The sequence below is a fragment of the Magnolia sinica genome, chromosome 6 (assembly GCF_029962835.1).
Source record: "Magnolia sinica isolate HGM2019 chromosome 6, MsV1, whole genome shotgun sequence".
Lineage (NCBI taxonomy): Eukaryota > Viridiplantae > Streptophyta > Magnoliopsida > Magnoliales > Magnoliaceae > Magnolia > Magnolia sinica.
Window position 1 is genome coordinate 10196304 of NC_080578.1, and position 13895 is coordinate 10210198.

General features: G+C 44.6%; 1 long non-coding RNA gene across 1 annotated transcript in view; it reads left to right on the forward strand.

Annotated features, from left to right (window-relative positions):
- The first annotated feature begins 84 nt into the window (after positions 1-84).
- LOC131248236 (uncharacterized) overlaps positions 85-13895 on the forward strand; it is a 42552-nt gene continuing 28741 nt past the window's right edge. The window contains exon 1 of the long non-coding RNA XR_009172173.1: positions 85-297. This is a non-coding gene — a long non-coding RNA (uncharacterized LOC131248236). The remainder of the gene's footprint in view (positions 298-13895) is intronic.

The following is a 13895-nucleotide window of genomic DNA, read 5'->3' on the forward strand; positions in this document are numbered from 1 at the left end:
TTGTAGGGCTTGCATCGGCACATAACACTCGGTAAATCGGTATGCATCTTTTTCTTTTTCTTTTTTTAATCCCTTTTTCTTTAAGCTTATCGAAATTTTAGGTCAGGCTTATATTTGGTTTTCTCGATGTGGGTTGGAGTCACCTTATGAACGGGTTGGATGACACCTCCCAGTTCCAATGTCAGGAATCCCCCATCCATACCTTTCACTGTGGTGTGGCCCACTTGAACTTTGGATTGACCTGATTTTTTGGCGTATGTACTGTAAAATGATGGATTAAGTGGATGTCACACACACGTCTTCTGTTTTTCTCTCTTTTTGGGTTATGCTCTGTGTCAGCAATTTGGACAGTCTGGATTGCGGGACAATTATGCCATGTGTATGATTGAATAGGAGTGGCAATGGTTGTGGCCCAGTCGTGTATGGACAGGGCTTGGTCCCCTTGGCCTGAGGCCGCCCCAGCTTGAAAAGGGTATAGCCGAATTTAAACTCTCTGATCATTTGAGCAATGAAACGGTTGAAATCTTTGCGACGACCGGATCATGAAGACGATGACGACAATGGCGAGGTCGGCGAGGACAACGGCGACACCAACGAGTGCTGATACAAACAACGGCGACAACAACGAAACCCAAGGGAAAGATGGTAGGTGCAATCTGTTGTTCGATGATGAACAGGCCCAACAGGATGCTAGGGCAGACAAGGCGATTAAAGAAGGAAAGATTGTTGATGACTGGATTCAGGTGGGACGAAAATCGCGGGATCGGAGACAGAAGCACCACAGATACGATTCCTTACCAACTCTCTTTGTTAAGGGATACCCGACTGGATGGTTCCCCCTGAATCTTGAAAGAGTCTTTGGGAGGGCAGGGGTAGTGATGGGGGTGATTATGCCCAGAGACAAAAGCAACGGTCAATACAGGGGTTTCACCCTTATCAGGATGAGCTCCGAGGAAGAGTTGTCACGAGTTGTATCAATGTTACATGGGCAAAGCTTCAGGGGAGAAAGACTTCTCGTGCAGCGTGCTAGATTTGGACCGGAGAGAAACCAAAAGAAGAATGGATCGGGTTCTACAGCCCCAGTTTCCCACAGGATTGGATTGGAACCTACAATCCCAGCTCCTCATTCCACATCTTACCGAGATGCGTTGGTAAGACCTCACGGCAAGCGACAGTTAACAACCCCGCCCACTCCGTCTCCAGAGTGTGAGGCTACCCCTCCCGATGTAGGTAGGGAACTGCCTTTTTCCATTCGCATTACTTCTAATGATCTCCTCCGAGCCAAGGAGGCTCTGAAGGGCACGGTGGTGATTTTGGCCTGTGAGGATGCCACCATCTCTCAAATCAATGACTGGATTGATGAATGCACAAACATTCGGACCGGCTCCTACAGCTTGCGCCCCATTGGCTACAATGAGATATGGGTCAAAGGTGACCCGGGAGTTAATTTGGAGCCCTGCTTATGGCGGGGGCGATACATCGAGATGGACTCGTTAGAGGTGTCATACCATGGAACGACTTCTCTGCATTTGGTACTGAGGATATGTGGATCCTCGTTTGGGGAGTCCCACTTGAACTTTGGAACGAAGAGTTCTTCATCGCAGCTGCTTCGCGCCTGGGTTCCTTTGTGGAGCTGGATCTAAAGACTAAGTAGGGGGTGGAAATGGGGGTGATAAGGTTCCGTATTAGAAGAAGAAAAGGCTTGCCCCTCCCATAGAGCTTCCGATTCAAAGGGAAGGGCCGACCTCCCCCCTCCCGCGTTGGGGAGATCTATGGCGGAGCAGAGCGCCTTCTCAAATGCTGGAGCCAACCTCTGTTCAAGCTAGGGAAGGAGATGATGTTCGCATTTGGTGCACCTACGGTGTATCGGATAATTTCTATGAGGTTGGTGGAGTCCTTAAATGCGCTGCCTCGAATCCGGGGGATAGTCATCCACATGGTGCGCTCTCGACTGTTTCTCGACCTCGAGACGCTCTGTGTGTCAGGTTGTCCGGCTCGAGACACTTGCGTGGCGCTTTAGATGTAGCTTTCCGAACCAACGATGATGTCTCGAACACGGAAATGGGGACACGTGCAGCCTCGATCTCGCTCATCGACAGGATGGATGGTCCGGACGAGACAGAGCACCCACATGGCGGGTTTCCTGCGGCTGCCATCTGCCAGCTCTCAGGCTCGAATCCGTGGCTCCCCTTTTACCAAATCCCAAACCCATCTCTCTTCCTGTTCTGGTGAGAGGGTTAGGTTTGGTTTCTCAATCGATTGCTTCTTTGGGAATCACATCATCCATAGAACTCGCTTCTACATCCCTCGATCTCAACCGGACACCTGTCCCACCTCCAAACCTTAACCATCACCCTACCTTTCGGGATTCCACTCCTTTGCATTCAGCAGACTCAGCCTATGACTCAGATGAGGATCCTCGAAGCAGCAACAGCTTCAAGGGGCCCGCCTCGCAGGAAGACATAAGCCCGCATCTGCAACTGATCCCTTTCGACGTCCCTTCTGAAGCCCAGTTGTTTGAAGATGATCCGTCCTCCTCCTCCCAATCCCCATCACCATCAACATCCCCCATGTCTGATCGCCTTTCTTCAACCTTTGAGGGCTCGGACCTCAACCTCCTGCCTCTTTTCCATGACTCTCCAGGTGCAGACGTAATCATCATGGAACCACTCCAGATCAGAAATGGTAACCTCGAAATTAAGTTGATAGAGGACGAGCAGAGGATTATACTGAGCAAGAAGATCCAGCGGAAGAGGTGGATTCGCGATGCTATGGGACATATTGGCATATTACTCGGCTTGTCGTTCGGCGACTGCCCAGAAGATTTTATCGCCCTATTCCAATATGTGGAGAATAGAGGCAGGCTGTCGGATCCCAACAGAACACCCAAGTCAAGGACCTCAAGGGTGGGACGAAATAGGGACCTTAAGCGGAAAAACACTACCTCAGGAAGCAATCTTAGAATTTCGAACGTGGAAAATGCCAAGGCACTGTGGGGAAGTGGAGTTGTCCCATGAAGATGGTCTCATGGAACGTACAGGGGGTGGGGTCTAAGCAAAAAAGAAGACTTATCAAGAATTCCTGTAGCAGAAGTAACCCCCAGATTATCTGTCTTCAAGAAACCAAAGTGAAAGTGTTTGACGACCGCTTGATGAGATCGATTTGGAAGGCCACGGATGCCAAATGGGTGTTTAAGGAAGCGTCGGGTAGCTCAGGAGGCATTCTTATTGCTTGGAGGTTAGCGAGTTGGACCCTCCTAAACAGTTCAGTGGGTAATTTCTCAATCACAGCTATCTTGAGAAACAACGCCATTGCTGCGGATTTTCTCATCTGTTCAGTTTACGGGCCTATCAATAACAATTTGCGGGATGATTTCTGGAAAGAATTATCTTCAGTCTGCCAGAGCTTCATCGGCCATATGTGCTTCGCAAGTGATTTCAACACCATCAAGTTCATGGGAGAGAAATTGTCTGGGAACAAAATGAAGCCTCATATGATCGCTTTCTCCGACTGGATTGACAGTAACTACTTGCTTGACCTTCCTCTTCTAGGCTCTCGCTTCACGTGGACGAATGGCCGACTCGACCCGATTATGTCAAGGCTGGACTGTTTGATTATTTCTCCCAACTGGCTCGACCTCATGCCCTCCTCCTCTTAGTCGATCCTCCCCAGGACTACATATGATCACTGGCCTATTATCCTATCAGCTGAGGAGGCGGACTAGGGTCCAAAGCCGTTCCGTTTTGACATTTCTTGGCTCCATTTTGCAGGGTTCAAATCCATGGTGATCGATTGGTGGAAGGAGATGCAGCCTATTGGCTTTGCGGGTCACAGACTCTGCTCCAAATTAAAGTTGCTAAAAGAAAAACTCAAGCAATAGTCAAAAGAAGAACGTCAAAGCTCAGAAGTGGAGATGGCTTCGATCCTTTTGGAGATCCGGAAGATCGACTCTAGTGCTAAATGCAGCCCTATGTCTAAAGAGTCTCTGGCGAACAGAATCCAGCTTATTCAAGCCCTCTCAGCAAAAGTCTTTCAAGATGAAATCTCATGGAAACAAAAAGCCCGGGCAAAATGGATCAAGGAAGGAGATAGGAACACGAGGTACTTTCACAGCGTAACAAGTATGCATGCAAGGGTTAATCGTATTAATAACATAACTTCAAATGGCATTTGGATTGAGGACAGAGAGAGGATTATCAGAGAAGCTATCTGTTATTTTCAAGGACTCCTTTAGAACGAGGGATGGGCCAAACCGCGCCTGGACAATCTTCCGCTCCAGTGCATTAGTGAAGATGATGCTACCTCCCTGGAATTGCCTTTCTCCTTGGAAGAAGTTAAAAAGGCAGTAATGGACTTAGGTGGTGATAAGGCTCCCGGTCCAGATGGGTACCCTATTAAGTTTTTCCAGAGTTTCTGGGACCTCCTTCAAGATGAGCTGATGGATTTTATAAACGAATTCTACCACAAAGGAAGACTATCAAAGAACATCGGGGCAACTTTTATAGCGCTGATTCCCAAGTTTTCGGGAGCCTCTGAGTTCAGGGAATTCAGACCCATTAATCTCATTGGTAGTCTGTATAAAATCTTGGCCAAGGTCCTTGATAATAGGTTGTAGAAGGTGATCGGATCGATCATTGCCCCTAATCAATGCGCCTTCATCCCGGGTAGACAGATAATTGATGGAGCTCTCATTGCAAACGAATGCCTTGACTACTGCCACCGTTCGAAGAAGAAATTCATTTTCTGCAACTTGGACATGGAGAAGGCCTATGATCACGTGGAATGGGATTTCCTCCTATATCTGATGAAGCGTATGGGTTTCAGTGAGACCTGGAGGAGATGGATAGAGGAATGCATCAGCTCGGCTTATTTTTCAATTCTTTTAAATGGATCCCCAAAAAGATTCTTCAAAAGCTCACGTGGAATTAGGCAAGGAGATCCTCTTTCTCCCTATCTTTTCTTCATCATCGGCGAGGCCTTATCCACGATGCTTCACAAAGGTCAGATGGAAGGCATTCTAAGGAGTATTCAAATAAAAGGTGTGCAAGATCCGATCTCCCATGTGCAGTTTGCGGATGATATTCTCATTTTTTCTGAAGCAAACACAGAAACAATAGCCAATCTGTGAACAATCATCAGGTGTTTTGAAGCAGTTGCAGGGCTGAAGGTGAACATGTTCAAATCCAAATTATACGAGGTCAATCTGGGTAGCCAGGAGGTCAGAGAGTTGGCAGAATTAATGGGATGTTCTACGGGATCTTTTCCGACTTCTTTTGTGGGCCTCCCCCTTTGCGTCGGTTTGCTTTTTTTTAAAAAAAAAAAACCCAGTGGGATAAAGTTATTCAGCGGTTTCATCACCACCTGGCTGGGTGGAAATGTCGGTAGCTCTCGATCGGTGGCAGACTCACACTAATTAAGGCTGGGCTATCTAATCTTCTTGTTTATTTCATGTCTCTGTTTCGATGCCCTACTGCGGTCCTCAAGGAGATTGATACCCTTAGATGTAATTTTCTTTGGCGTGGCATGGACAACAATAAGAAATTCAATCTATTGGAGTGGAGGCAAGTCTGTAAACAGTTTAAAGATGGAGGTGTTGGTATAAAAGACCTAAAATTAATGAACCGGGCCCTATTAGGGAAATGGATTTGGAGACTTGGTATTGAAAAGGATAGTCTGTGGAACAAAATCATCAAAGGTAAATACGGGTGTTCATATGGAGGTTGGTGGACGAGTGAATCTTCCCTGTATAGGGCCTCTGCTATATGGAAAGGCATTATCCGCTTAAAAGATGAGGTTAGCCAAGGGATTGGTTTCGAAATTGGTAAGGGGGATTGCGTCTGATTCTGGTTGGACACATGGATAGGTGAAGTTCCGTTGAAGGACAAATTCCCCTCCATATTTTGGGTGGCTGTTAAGAAAAACAACTCGATAGCTGAAAACTACTCTTTAGAAGCAGATAAAGTTGTCTGGAATATTCAATGCAGAAGATATCTGGAGGACTGGGAAGTCAGCGAATTTGTGGAGCTGATGGATTGCATCCAGCATGGTCTCCCTAACTAGGCGCGAAAGGACATTATTATCTGGAAAGCAGATAAGTCGTCCCTCTTCACGATCGGGTCGTTTTTCAAGCAACTTTCAGCCGCCTGCAGTGACACCTCTCCTCAATGCCCTCACTTCATATGGAAATACGATGTTCCTCCTAAGTTATAGGTTTTTGGATGGCTAGCTGGGAACAAAAGAATCCTCACTTTGGATAACCTTAGAAAAAAAGGAATGACTTTTCCGAACGCTTGCATATGCTGCCTGTCTTCTGAAGAATCGGTGGACCACTTGCTGATCCACTGTTCGTTTGCCTACTCTATTTGGACAGCCATCCTCTCCTGCTTCAAGGTTAATTGGTGCTTCCCTAAAGATGTGGACATGTTTGCCTACTCTATTTGGACAGCCATCCTCTCCTGCTTCAAGGTTAATTGGTGCTTCCCTAAAGATGTGGACATGCTTCTCAAGGCCTGGCACGGTGTTAGACTAGACAAACCAATATCTTGGGTCTGGCGGATGGCAATCTTGGCGATTTGGTGGGCTGTTTGGATTGAAAGAAACAATCGGTGTTTCCAAAACAATGTGAAGCCCTCCCACTTAGTGTCTTCTTTTGTTAAATGCTTGATTGCTGAATGGGTCTCCCACAGGGATTGGCTTAATGTAGATCTTGCCTTTCTTGAGGCTTAACCGGTTCTGCTACCTCAGCAGTTCAAAAAAAAAAAAACGGTTGAAATATGGAAGATTCTCCAAGTTCCTAAATGTAGGGTGAGGCAAATCATATCGACTATTTGGATTAATGAAAAGGACCCATGTCTAATTGTTGGATCCGATTCTTAAGTCGGGTGTTGTGATTGCATGCTAAATCGAGCTTATGTATTTATCAGGTCGATTCATGTATCTGGAACTTGCTTGGATGACTTTTTATGTATAAAAATTTCCACTCCTTCAATCTATTATGCCTGCTAAGGGCCCATTTGGGCACCACCCAATAAGTAACTTTCTTAATTTATGTAAGTTAATAAATTACTTTTTTTAATTAGTTTGGTAAATACAACGGGAAAAGTTACTTATGAATTTTTATTTATTTTTTCTTTTTAAAAAAAAAATCTCTTTCATCTCTCCAATGATGGATGGTCCTTTGGTAGATACAACAGTAAAAGTAACTTCTCTTTTTCTTTTCTTTTTTTACGGCTCTCTCATCTCTTCATTTGATGGATGGTCAATGTCAAAGGAGGCTCAACGAGATGGACAGTCCACATCTAAGGTGGGCCCCAACACAATAGATGGTCTACATGATGGATGAACCATATTAAAGTGGGTCGATGGTCCACATCAAAGGTCAGCCACTAATGATAAATGGCACACATTCAAAGTGGGCACCATATGATGGACGACCCACTTCAAATGTAGGGCTCACACAATGGATGGTCCACATCAAAGGTAGGCTCCACACGATGGGTGGTGGACATCGAAGGTGGGTCTGACATGATGGATGGCCAACATCAAGGTGGGCCCCACATAATGGATGGTCCATATCCAAGGTGGAACCTATGTGATGGACAGCTCACATCGAAGGCAGGGCCTATATATGGACAATAACATTGATGGTGGCCCCCACATAAGGACAATTCACGTTGGGGGTTGGTGCCCTGATGATGAATGACCCATATCCAGGGCGGATGTAGGCGAGCCCCCATAAAAATGGACCTCCCACTTTGAAGTTGGCCTCTACATGATGGACAATCCACTTTAAATGTTAAAGGTGGGCCTTGCATGATTGATGGCTTTTATCCTGACATGATGGATGGCTAACATCTAAGGTAGGCTCTGCATAATGGCTAGCTTATATCAAAGGTTGGCCTTGCAAGGTGGTTGGTCCACATTTTGAAGACAATGCCAAGGTGGCCTAACATAGAGAATAGTCTACATCAAAGGTTGGTCCCACGTATATTATGGATATTAGGGGTGGACCAAACAAAATTAGGGATAAGTACTTGTATTATTTGAAAAGTAAATATCATTTTCTACATTTTACTTGGATAAATATGTTGTTTAGTAGATAAATTTATTGAATAAGTAGAAACCATGACAAACTACTTGAGGCATAAGTAACTTATGTAAAAGAACTTATGATCCAAATAACCCCTAAAATGACAATAGACAACAAAATTGATTAATGGTGAAAGAGAAGTGATGGATAGTGGAGTTTGGTATGTTTTAATTATTGAAACATAAGCAATCTTTTTTAGGGCCTAACAAATGGACGGACTATATTAATTATTTAACTGCCATGTGATGATTGAACCGCCATGTGCACCACATAAATCCTACTGTTTCTAAATATAGTAGATTCAAATCTTAAGCTTTGTTAAAATGGCTTCTAATAATGCCAACCATACAGAATTTGGTATTATCTCATCCAAACAATTCAAAATTAGGCCGGATCTGATGTGAATTTGTCATACGCGCCCAAAGCAACGGGAAAAAGCCAGATTCGGTGCCAGAGTACATCTGATGTGAAAACAAGGCCGATTATTTAGCAGGTTGGGCATCGGCAAGGCCGTCAATCCGACCAACATACTGGTTGGACCACCTAACCACTGGTAGCACTATTATTCTGAGTCCAGGTGAATTTATAATGGGGCGGACCACATTAGTGAGTGTGGTAGCGTGGAAGGATTTGAGCGATCCACGACTGTGGGATAAGCAAACCTTTTGAGCACACGCATGAGATTCTTAGAATGCATGGCGACATATTGCAATGGAATAGGTCAGTACTTTGGCCGTTGGATGAATTTTTTTTATTTTTTATTTTAATGAGCCAGACGTTTTAAGCGATGGGCCTAAATTTGAATAGGGAATAACTGAGGAAAAAAATAATCTCATATTGAAATATTACAGCCATGTGATTATCCAAAGATTAAGCAGGCCATTCTTATTAAGTCGGAAGAGTTGAAATATTCCAATCTAAGAGTTTTCAGTTATGGCTATACCCCATCTAAAGTGATACCCGTCATACAAACGGTTGGGGTCATAGAAAAGATAACCCTATGTCCAATGGCTAAAGTCTCAACCTATCCTATTGATTTACTTTGCTATGCATTTAAGTGCGCGCGCGCACACACACACAGAGTACCGTAAGAAGGTTATATGCGAGCCTTCATGTGAGTTGTGAGATAACGAGAATGGCTGGGATTCAGTAGCATTGAGAGGGTTCGTTTTCAAAAAAAAATTGATTCTCTCCTACACTCACGCTGAGGGAGGCAGATCAGCTACCGCCAAGTTGAGTAGCGAGACTCGAAGTGACATCACCAGGTTATGTGGGCTCACCTTGATGTATTTGCTGTATCCACACAAATCATTCATTTTTAGATATCATTTTAGAAAATGAGAAAAAGAATGAGCAGTTCAAAAGCTGGAGTGGACCTCACCACAAAAAACAATAGAGAGAGATTGAAACAATGTTGATTGAACGTCGATTATTAAAAACTTTTTGACAGCCATAAAAGTTTTGGATCAAGTTGATCTTCTTTTTTTTTTCCATCATCTAGGTCTGTATGACACAGATTGGATGTCAAATAAACAGTACAGTGAGCCTTAGTAGGATTTTAATGGTGGATATTCAATCACTATTATTTTCCTGTGGTGTGGTCCACCTAAGATTTATATCCATTCCATTTTTGGTATTAAGCCTTAAAATGATCCGTAAAAAAATGGATGAATAACATGGATCAAAGAATCACTTCATAGTGGGCCCTCATGGCTAGTGGCAGGGGAGTAGCCAATCCGTTTCTCCTCGTGTGTGGTACAACGTTTAGGCCAGAGGAAATCGGATTGCTCAGTACGCTCTTATCGTACTGAGTAAACTCAGTTGGGCCCACAGTGAATGTATTTTGTTTATCTACACCATTGATCCGTTTTTCCAGATCATTACAGGAAAACTAAAATATCCTATGGCCCACAGAACTGCCCGTTCGTGGCTAGATATGGGCGGGGGTAGGACGCAACATGCATCCGTCCATCACATCTCAGAATGTTGAAATGTGCCACGTGGCGTCGCTTTTTCATGGCTTCTCCCATGTGGTTTCACAAACCGTTACTCGTCCTTTGCAGAAGCTGTCTTTGAGATTTTCCGACGGCATGATTCTGTTCACCGGTCTGACCGTATTCTTTGGATGCTTCATCAGCCCACGTCCGAAGCGATGGGCAGTCATCATCTGGTTACACAAAAGGTCAATTCATCTGACCGTTTCGGAGAATGTTGTCTTGATCGCATTTTGCAAACCCTTTTTGTGTGTGTGTGTGTGTAAATCAATATATTACAACATAATTGTCGTCTGGTTCTTTGTCTTGCTTCTAGCCGAAATTGCCATCACCATGGTGTGGGTATCAGATTTCTCGGTGTAGCTGAACATAAAAGGTCAATTCATCTGATCGTTCCGGAGAATGTTGTCTTGATCGGATTTCTGATGCTATTCTAAAGGTACGTAGTCCTACTCAACCCTCCATGCCAACCGTATAAACCAATTCCCTAGAAGAATCAAACATTACACGCAATGGCCGACCTACCCAAGAACCCCAAGAATCACCTTCAACCAGTAACATGGCTTGTTTGCTGATGTTGTTTCAAATCCTTTTATCACGCCAACAAACCTTCCGTGACCCGACAGGATGATGCAGTTTGCATGATATAATTGCGACCCAGGAACATGTTCTTGCCCTTACCCCTGAAAATCGTTAAGAACCTTGTTGGTCTAGGTGGGTTTCAATTATCTTCAGACGACGAGGAGGTCGACGGTACTGAAAATCGCGAAGAACGTCAAGAACCGCAAGGTGGCTTCAAACGAGGACGGTATAATCTCTCTACCTGTTTCTTAGAATGATTTGTGAGATGGATTCGACGCATTTGTGAGGTTTCTCTTTTTTGTTACTGTTTTTTTGAATTCAAAACGTTCGGCTTTTCTTCTTTTAAAAAATAAAAATAAAAAATTCTCTGCTTAGTGTTTTGTTTGGATGATATCTTTGGGATCAAGGCCAAACAAGGGGGCGATGCACCTGATGGACGTGGTCGATTTCATGAGCCTTAAGCTGTCATGGTCCACTTTGCGGATGGGCTACAGGCCGAAAAACGAAAGCGATTTGACGACTCTTGACCGTCGAGTGGTTGCGAATGTATGGGTGTACACAGTGGGACCTGCATATGGTTGACGGTTCAAATTGATGAATGGGCCCTTCTGATGTTGGATGCTCAAGATCATCTGATCCAAGGTGGACACTTTCTTGTTTCAATCAATCAAGACTGCCCATTTTGCTGGCTTTTAATTGGATGGCTATGATCATCATATGAAAGTGATCAGAGGAGTGACAGTAAAAATCTAAGGTATGAGTTTTCTACTGAGAATTTAGTTATTTAATAGTGCTGATGCAAGTAGAGTTGAGTTGAGGTGTTCAGGTGGGCCTTAAAATGAAAAAAAAAAAAAAGCCTGATGTGAAACTTTGGTGGGCTACAAGAAAGTTTGGACGGTAGCATCTCATCCACATATTTCCCACACATATCAAGGTGGGCCCAACAACTTTTTGTTGGACAGGCTCCGTACAAATTCGTGTCCAATACCAAGAGATAAAAAGATTAAATCATGAACGGTGAGATTGCTAACCTGATTTCTGGCCATTCGTGTAAATAGCCTAACCGAAAAAGCCTCAACACTGTGATGATCCCACAAGCACTTCTGCATCCTGCGATCCCCAATCATGTGGCTCACCTTATCGTTGCTCGAGTGGGCCCCACTCAGGCCATAATCTTACGTCAATTCAGTCAACGGTAGGATGTGCTTGATCGCATTGAACATGATGTGTGGATAGCAATCATCAAGATGATTGTAGACCACCGGCTGCCAGAAAACGTTTGTGCAGCTATGGTTCATGAATCGTGCCACATTCCCCCTATTCTTCGCGCTGATGATGATTGTGAATGGCTCAGATGGCACGATTAGTGGATCGGTGGGACACTTTTCTCCTAGCAATGCAGGATCGTAGTTCCATTCAGATGGGTCCATTTTTGAAGATGTACCCATCTTCTTCATCATCATCATCCTCCGCATTGATCATCTGATCAATTGCCTCACCCGTGTACAGGCAGATGAAGGAACCCGCTCCATTGGGTCCCACGATCGGACGGCCCATCCTTTATTTTGTCTTGAAAACCTCCAATCTGAACCGTACACCCTTCTGGGCCACTCTATTTCTATTTCTATAGTTTGACAAGCACAAACACCTGGCCCCACACTCGTATACGAATGGTTTACGACTCACGAGCACCCCAGCTGAGCCATATGGGAGATATCCACCGTTCAATCTCACACAATGGCAGTTGGGATTACCAGGAACTCACGGGCCCTTGCAGTTGCATCTGAGATCTCATGGAGTTTATGGGACTCAAGTAATTGACTCTATGGCTATATTTGAAATGGGTGGGCCCCTTCTCATCAGCAACCTTGTTCACAAGATAGACCGGTAGATTTTGAGTCCGGATCCTCTGTTATCAAGTCAACAGAGAATTCCTGATACCCAAACTCTCATTGGTCCACGTCACCACTCACTAAAAAAATAAAAATAATAAAAAGCAGCTTCGGACGCCAAACCAGTAGTAACTTCTCATTATCAACGTTGTTCACAAGATAGACGGGTAGATTTTATACCCCGCCCGACAGGTCAGACTAGATCATGTGGGGCCTCGACATGGGATTCTCTTTCCACCGTTGGATGGACTTCCAGATCACAATGTCGTTGGGCTGGCCCAGCATCCTTAGCATTTTGTACTTGAAAATGGCATGGCCCTTGGATCTCTTATCCAAGTCTCTTGGATATTATAGAGGCCATCATAAACGTAGATCCTGCCCGTTGGAGTGGTTTGATTATTCATACAATGGATGACCCTGATCTCATTTTTCCAATGGATGTTCTTCTCTAAGGCCATTTGCCGCTTTGGACCGAATTATCACTGACCACCTTGTGCTCCAAGTAGACCATCACATCTGGATCATCCAGATCATCTTCTTGGGCCCAGAAACCAACCTAACGGCTACGATGTCTTCTTTATTTTCAAACTTAATGCTCATGTAATCGACCACACCCATCAACGTCGAATGCAATCCGATCTAGGACATCTCATACCTGAAGAAGGAGATATCACCGATTGCGACCCCTTTGGTGGGCCCCGCTATCTTCCACATATTCACTTCGAGCCTTTACGGATTGGCTGGCGTACTACACACCAGCTATCTAGCTGGTGTAGATACGTGTCGTGCGAAGACGAGCGCTGCGCTCGGAAGCGGAAGCGGATGGACGCGGATTGGCTACTCCCGCTGACACCAGCCAATGGCTGGTGGTCCGTGCTCCGTGGGCCCCCCACCATGATGTATGTGTTTCATCCATGCGGTCCATCTATGTTTACGGATCATTTTACAGTATGAGACCAAAAATGAGGTATATCCCAATCATAAGTCGACCACATTACATGAAACAGTGTGGTCCATTACATGAAACAGTGTTGAATGAGCGTCGACCATTAAAAAACATTTTGTGGCCATAAAAGTTTCGGATCAAGATGATTTTTGTTTTTTCCCTTCATCTGGGCCTGTACAACCTAATCAAAATATTAGATGTCAAATAAACAGTACAGTGGGCCTTAGAAGGATTTTAATGATGGATATCCAACCACTATTTTTTTTTCATGTGGTGTGGTCTACCTGAGATTTATATACCTCTCATTTTTGGGATCAAGCAATAAAATGATCTGTAAAAATGGATGAACGGAATGGATGAAACACATACATCATGGTGGGGAGCGGATGGGC